The sequence below is a fragment of the Dipodomys merriami genome, unplaced genomic scaffold, assembly GCF_024711535.1.
Source record: "Dipodomys merriami isolate MVZ:Mamm:240054 unplaced genomic scaffold, mDipMer1.0.p SCAF_170, whole genome shotgun sequence".
In the NCBI taxonomy this organism is placed as follows: Eukaryota; Metazoa; Chordata; class Mammalia; order Rodentia; family Heteromyidae; genus Dipodomys; species Dipodomys merriami.
The window spans coordinates 2,268,924-2,275,333 of NW_027203049.1; the positions used below are offsets into that span (position 1 = coordinate 2,268,924).

Consider the following 6,410-nt stretch of genomic DNA (forward strand, 5'->3'; position numbering starts at 1 on the left):
GCTGAGATCTGAGGATTGCAGTTCAAAGACAGTCTGGTCAGGAAACTCTGTGAGACCTACTTCCAGAAAACCACCAGAAAACCAGAAGTGGTGCTGTGGTTCAAGTGGTAGAGCGCTCTCCTTGAGCTGAATAGCTGAGGGACTGCCCCCAGACCAAAAGGTCAAGGCCAACAACAAACCAAAACAAACAAAGCAAGAAGAAAAAAAGAAAAAAAAACAACTTTATGAAGAGGAAGAATCTCCAAGTTTTTATTCAAATTTTTAATGCTTGTGGCAACTGTTTTCATTGGGTAAAAAGTGGACAGCTTATATATGTAATTGTGATAAATTTGCTACTATGTGGTTGGTTTTCTCCTATTTATAGTTTTATTCATCTAACATTATTGAAGATGAAAAATCCATGAAGGGCAAGACATATTATTTGGCAAAACTGGTCAGTTAAAATGACTAGTACATTCTAGTACTTTGGCAAAGAAGCTGTCATTTTTATTCCCTCCCTAGGATTTGAACAATGAAAAAAAAAAGTCTTGACTTTTCCAAAAAGTGAGTAAGACGGTTCATATTGAAATAGTTAGAAGATAGTGAAAAGAAAGTTTAGGGTGCATGATATGTTTAATTTTTAACCTTTCTCACAAAAAACTTCCAAGAAACTTAACACACATTGGTTATAGATATTTATATTAAAGAGCCCACTACAGGTGCCTGACACCTATAGTGTGCAACTCAGGAGGACGAGATCTGTGATTGAGATTGGAGCCAGCCTGGAAAGGCAATCATTGCATGGATGATGCCTCCTACTATTATATCATGTCTTGTTCTCCAATCCTCAAAGTGAAGCTGTCTCCCCGCATGGCCATCCTTCTGATTTATTGACATTATCATTTTGATTTATGGTTTTGTCCAACAGCTTGACATGTGCATGGAGGCAGGCCATTCACATCTGTATTCACATCTGTCTCTCTAGTTGCCTACAATAATGCCTGGTCCTCAGTGCTTAGTAGTCTTGTGTGGAGATGAGCCTGTTCTGCTCATGAAATCTCAAAGTTCAATCAGGAAAGCTCATCAAACTGTGGTCTTGTGGTCAATCGTCATTTCTTCTAAATATTATTTTTTCCTCCCTCTGTATCTAAGTCCACCTAAGGGTGAGATCAGTGCCTGACATCTATCGGTTGTGATAGCAAAGGTGGCTATGACATCATAGAAGTTTATTGTGAAGCTTCAGGAAGACCTGATAACTGAGGCACCCAAATTGGTAGGTTCCCACATCTTGGAATACATTCCACATATCTGCAATCAAACCATCATTCATTCTCTGCTGGGCTCAGACTCAGCATATGTTTCCCTTCTCTATTTAAAATAACGAAAAATGTCTTTTTGATATGTTATTGAATTATTGAAATGTGCCTCCAACCAAAAAAATGATTCCATTAGTGGAATGTAAATATAAGGCATGGATAAAAACAATCATAAAAACTCCTAGGGAAAAGATCAAAAGTGGCAGCTACTACAAAAGTTGTTTCTGAATCCCAGCACTGGTGTCACACACCATAATCCTAGTATAATATAAACTAATGAAACTTTTCTTTTTTTTTACCAGTACAGGGGCTTGAACTCGTGGCCTGGGCTCTGAGATAATTTGATGAAGGCTAGCACTTTACTACTTGAGTCATAGCCACACTTCTAGTATATTTGGTAGTGTAGTGGAGATAAGAATTTCACAGACTTTTCTACCTATGTTGGCTTCAAACTGTGATCCTCGATGTCAGCCTCTTGAGTAGGATTACAGGCATGAACCACCAGTCCCCAGGTAAAAGTTATTTTTGTAAGATATAAAAGTTTACTTATACGGGGGAAGAGACGGGGAGGGCAACAGCGGTAGGGGAGGGCAGGGGCGAGGGAAGAGCCTGAGTGTTCCACACGCCATGCACCAGCGCCTCCTGGCATGCCCCACTATCCTCCAACGGCTGGGACGGCTGCAGTCCTCTTGGTCCTCGCGGTCCTCAGGGGCCTGTGCAGCAGCAGCGGCAGCAGCAGGCAGCCAAAGCGGCCCACCTACCCTGCAACCCAGGCCTGGCCGGCGCGACAGCAGGTGATGGAGTAGCTGGCCACCAGTATAGCAGAGAAGCACTGAATGAGCCAACCCTGCGGTCCCAGAGGAGCCCACTCCCGTGCCGCATGCATCAGGCCTGCTGGCTCAATGAGTCAGGCAAGAGCTGCTGCATTGGCTTGTGATGATGCCAATAAAAGTGGATGCCAGCTGTGGTTCAGCAGAGTTCATATCCATCATCATACAGGCAACAACACATTCAGAGTGCTGGGCAGGAAGATCCAGGATCATCAATTGGTGATCAACTGTGCCATCCCCAAAGGATTAAAGTATAATCAAGCAACACAGACCTTCCACCAGTGGTGAGATGCCAAGCAGATGTACAGTCTTAACTATGGCAGCAAAGAGGATGCTAATGTCTTCGCAAGTGCTATGTGCATCATAGGCATCTAAGGCATGCATTGCCTTAGAAGTGCTGAATTCACAGGAGGCAGGACCAACATTGCCTAGACAAAATTCACAACTGCCTGATCAAATTCAAAATGGCCCATACGAAGAAGAGTTGGACATCCAAAGAAGACAACTGCAAGAACAGAAATGTCAGAAGGAGCTGGAGAGGGACAAGCTGGAGAGAGAAAAAATGGAGAGGGAAAGACCAGAGAGAGAAATGTAGAGAGAGAGAGGCTGGAGAGAAGTTGGAAAGAGAGAGGTGGAGCAGCTGGAGCGGGAGCAGATGGAGCAGCTGGAGCAAGAGGAATGGGATCAAGAGAGCAGAGTGCCGAGTACTGCCACCTCTGCTTTTTTGGAGACCCCTGTAAACTCTGAGCGGGGAGAACCCTCTGCTTCTGAGCCAGGCTTTCAGGAAGCCTCTCAGTTGTCGGAGGCTCCAGCCCAGCAGGGTGTTATCTTGGGACCACCTGCATCTCCATCTCCTCCACCACTCCCACCAGGTCCAGCCCAGGCCTCTGTATTCTCTCCTCCTTAACTCCCACTGCTAGCCTCTGGCCCTCTTCCCCCACCCCCTCTTCCTAATCAAGCCCCTCTCCTGTACCACCTCCTGCCCCTCCCTTCCAGCATCCGTATTTTTTTTTCTGGGATCCTTTTCAGAAGACAATCGTCCTTTAACTGGACTTGCAGCTGCGATTTCTGGAGCCAAGCTTAGGAAATTGTCATGGGTGGAAGATGTCTCTTTGCCCGATGTTCACAGATGTGAACTCCGTGTCAGCTAAAACAGACATGGGTGGTGGAAATGGACCCGTTCTCTTGGCAGGTAGCAGCTTAATGGAGGAAATGAGTCCCCTGATGGCCAGAAGGAGAATGGCCGAAAAGGGATCAATAATAGAAGCAAAAAATGAAGAATCAGAACCTGTAACTTCTAAGGTCTCATCAACAAGTACACCTGAACCAACCAGGAAACCTTGGGAAAGAACAAATACAATGAATGGCAGCAAGTCACCCGTCATCTCCAGATGAGATTCTCCAAGGAAAAATCAGATTGTTTTTGACTACAGGTCCTATGAGCCATTATAAGTCCACACCCTTGTCCCAGCCCAGTGCCGACGGGGTCCAGACAGAAAGCCTTGACTGTGACAGACTGAAGCAGGATATTTTAGATGAGATCAGAAAAGAACTAACCAAGCTGAAAGAGGAGTTCGTTGATGCAATCAGGCAGGAGTTGAGCAAGTCAAATACTGCATAGAGAAGCAAACTAAGCAGAGATAAGACTTGGATATGGAGAAAAACAAAAATTCCCACAAACAACTGTCAACATCAACCCTACAGTTACAAGCTATAAGAAGAAAGTGGAAAAGGAGTCAAGGGAAAATCCCCATCCTCTGAAACCTTCTTAAGTTGTGACTCTGGCGATCATCTGTTATCATCTCCATTTCCTGCTGCTTTGACCTTTACTGCAGGATGAAAAGAGAGTTATGTATGAGTTTCCATAACATTTATGCAGAAAATATAAACCCATCAGGCAAGATCGCCATGCATTGAGATATTTTCATGTTGAAATAAAACCACACATTTCCCACAACCTACTGCTAAAATAAAGAGTAGAAAGGCTCATGAAGTTCTCCTCCCCCTTCCAAATCCTCCCCTCTTTGAGTGCTGAGGAACTGAGCAAGCTCTGCTTTTGTATTGCATGTGTCTCTCTCAGGTTTGTCTTCCTATCATATTTGGTATTCCATGACTAATTGAGATCAGCGCTAGGTAGGTTTAGATCTTAAGATGAGGAACAAATAGAATTGTACATGTTTTCAAAGGATGACATTTACAAGAAAGTGTCTGTAGATGACCAGGTCCGTCATGAGGGATTGTAGAGTGATAGGAAGTCCAAGTTAGCCTTTAGTGGTTAATTATAGAAGAGAGCATTAAGGACTTTCTTCAATTTTCAGCCTCCTGAATCTGGCATAGCTCTTCTCTCCAATTAACTTCCCCACAAATGCCAAATGTTATGGTTAGTCCCATGTATGCACTGAGAGAGCATCTGAAATTCAATTTCTACTCCCAGGACAAGCAAAAATAAAAAAAAATAATAAAAATAAAAGGAGGTGGAAGCAAGCACATATTAAAGTTTTAAAATGACCCAAATGTTGCTGGTCATGTGTGTAATCCTTACTACACAAGAGGCTGACATCTGAGGATTGCAGTGTCAAGTCAGCCAGGGCAGGAACCTGCTTTTGACTCTTATCTCCAGTTACACAGCACAAAACCTTGAGCTGTGGCAGAGATGTTAAAAACACCAGCATTGATTGTGAAAGCTAAGATATAGGTCCCAGAGTCAGAGGTGAAGCCGCAGGACCAATAACATTTTAAACGGAGAGAGGATGAAGATAGGATGAAATCTGAGGAGCATGGGTCAAAGTTAGCCCATACAAGAAAGTCCATAAGGCTTTCTCTCTGTGTGCATCTGTGTGCTATCCTATGGCTTGAGAATGTTTTGTTCAAGGATAGAGCTCCACCACTCCCAACTTTTCATTGATAAATTGGAGCTAAAAGTCCCATGGACTTTCCTGCCCTGGGTGGCTTTGAACCATGATCCTCAGATTTCAGGCAACTGATTCATGCGGGGCTTTTCATAAGGCTCATCTATTAGCTACCAAGAATTAAAAAAAGAGTTGAGCTCTGACTTAAATGGCAAACTAGGCAATCACTTTTTAATCACTTTTTAGGACAGCACCTGGGGCCTTAGTTCAAGCACCAAGACAAAACAAGTATATCTACAAGCTTTCCTTTGGCTCATTTAGTAAGCCACTAGTCTTGAAGGAAAAGTTCTGGCATTGTATCCAGTCTCTGATTTGTAGCCCCAGGACTAGCACATATACAATAAAAATTTTTTAAAAAATGAAAAAAATTTTTAAGTGGAAAAAAGAACATATTAACATTTTAAAATGGGCAATGGTTATGTGTTTCATGTGTATAATTGGAGCACCTCAGGAATCTGAAATCTGAGGATCAGTTTGTAGCCAGACTACACAGAAAAGTACATTAGAATCTTATGTCCATAAGCCAGAAAAAAGCTAAAAGCTGAGCTGTGGAAGTTGTAAAACATCATCCTTGAGCCAAAAAGCTAAGAAACACAAGGACACTGGTGGTTCTGTCTTGTATTCCTAGCTACTCAGGAGGCTGAGGTATGAAAATCACGGTTCAAAGCCTTCCTGGGAAGGAAAGTTCATGAGACTCTTATGTCCAATTAACCACCAGAAAACCCTAAGTGACACTGTGGGTGAATAACTCGAGCATTCACCTTAAGCTGAAGAGCTCAAAGACAGCACTCAGGCCTAGAGTTCAAACCCTACCCTCCGTAAAAATAGTTAAGAAACAGCAATGAGGCCCAGAGATTAGGTCTATTGACCGCAATAAAAAAACATTGAGGTTGAAGGGAAGAGCTGGATAAAAATAGTAAAATAAGACAGAGGATGGTTGCTTATGCCTGTAAATCCTAGCTACCCAGGATGCTGAAATCTAAGGGCTGCAGTTCAAAGCCAGACCTACCAAAAATGTCCATGAGACTTGTGCATGTAATTACCAGTACGAAGAATTGAACTTGCCCTGTTTTACTCAAGGCTAAAGTCCTACCACTTCAGCTTCTTGGTGATTAATTGGAGTTAAGAATCTCAGACTCCGGCTGGGAAGTTGGCTCAGTGGTTGAGTGCTTGCCTTGCATGCATGAGACCCTGGATTTGTTTCCTCAGAACCACATATAAAAAAAAAGCCGGAAATGGTGCTGCAGCTCAATTGATAGAGCGCTAACCTTAAGCTGGAATGCTGAGGGACAGCGCCTAGGCCTAGAGTTCAGGCCCCACAACCAATGGAAAATAAAAGAACCTCAGACTTTGCTGCTCAGACTGGCTTCAAACCA

General features: G+C 43.3%; 1 pseudogene; it reads left to right on the forward strand.

Annotated features, from left to right (window-relative positions):
- Positions 1-2,197: 2,197 nt before the first annotated feature.
- Positions 2,198-3,746, forward strand: LOC138829368 (protein enabled homolog; annotated as a pseudogene).
- Positions 3,747-6,410: the final 2,664 nt, after the last annotated feature.